Genomic DNA, 1,235 nt, shown 5'->3' with positions numbered 1-1,235 from the left:
GCCTGATCACAGCCCTGCAGGCCCAGGACCCTCTGCTCTTCCCCTTGGAGAAAGAGAATGTGAGCCCAGGGAGGGGCAGGGAGAGAGGTATGGGGGAAAGGCGGTGACTACCTGTTGGCCAGCAGTGACCGGTGGCATTGTTTTAGGAAGTGTCATTCAAGGTCATAGTTCTGACCCTGTGCTCCCTGCATAGTGTGGTCAGAGGAGCAGGAGGCTCTGTTCTTGTGTTTTCAGACAGGGCTCCTCGTTGGGCCCAGAGGCTGAAGCAGGGGAGCGGGTTCAGCATAGGGACTGTTGGTCTGACACTTTGGGAACCCAGAGGCACTGAGGACCCTGTGGAGTAGAGACTCATCCAGGGCCAGGGCCCGGTCCCAGCAGAGAAGAGACTCATGGGGTGGGAGACCCCCTGCCTCTGTTTAGGGTTGGGAACCCTGAATGCTGGGCTTGTTCTAACAGAACCCAGGGTGTGGATGTGTGGGGCCCAGCCAGCCTTTGGAGGACAGCAGCCGGGGTGCTGGGGATGTCTGGTGATGGCTGCAGCCCATGCACCGGGGATGGGGGTAGTGGGGGAAGGAGGAGATTCTGGGCCATGTCCGTGCTGGACTCACAACCCCCACCCTGCTGAGATCATAGGGACGTGGTATGTGAAGGCCGTGGTGGCTGACAAGGACATGCCTAAGGAGAAGAGGCACAAGAAGGTGTCCCCCTTGACAGTCACTGCCCTGGATGGTGGAGACTTGGAGGCTACGGTCACCTTCATGTGAGTGTTGCCTCCCAAGGGTCCTGCTCTCCCCTCCTCCTCTCTCTCCCCAGGCTGCGAGGTGGCCCAGAGCAGCCCCTCTTCGTGCCTCTTCCCATCCCAGTTTGGGATGTGGGTAAAATGAATGTCCCCCTGACCTTGAAGGGAAAGAGTCCAGACTGTGGGGGGTGACAATGAATTTGTGGGGACACCAGGGCAGGGACCCATGTGCCAAGTGAGCTCAGGTTGGCTCAAGTGTGTTTTCTGACAGCCTCTCCCTCTGCCTCCCGTTTTCCAAGAAGGGGGGCCAATGCCACAAGAAGAGAGTTGTGATGCCCCAAACTGAGGAGTCTGGCAAATACAGCGCCCGTGAGTCCCAGACCAGGCTGTGCGACATTCCCTGCCAGAGCCCAGGCCTCCCCTTCTCCTGAGGCCGCCTGCTGCCTGGAAGTCCCTGCCCTGTCCCCTCCCAGGAGCAGCTAACCACTCCCTTCCC

The 1,235-nt window shown here is 59.7% G+C and overlaps 1 pseudogene; it reads left to right on the top strand.

Moving 5' to 3' along the window:
• The first annotated feature begins 554 nt into the window (after nt 1-554).
• The window catches only part of LOC124232123 (odorant-binding protein 2a-like), a 2,700-nt pseudogene continuing 2,019 nt past the window's right edge, over nt 555-1,235 (top strand).

The sequence above is a fragment of the Equus quagga genome, unplaced genomic scaffold (genome assembly GCF_021613505.1).
Source record: "Equus quagga isolate Etosha38 unplaced genomic scaffold, UCLA_HA_Equagga_1.0 HiC_scaffold_2578_RagTag, whole genome shotgun sequence".
Lineage (NCBI taxonomy): Eukaryota > Metazoa > Chordata > Mammalia > Perissodactyla > Equidae > Equus > Equus quagga.
This window is presented reverse-complemented; position numbering and strand designations above follow the sequence as displayed.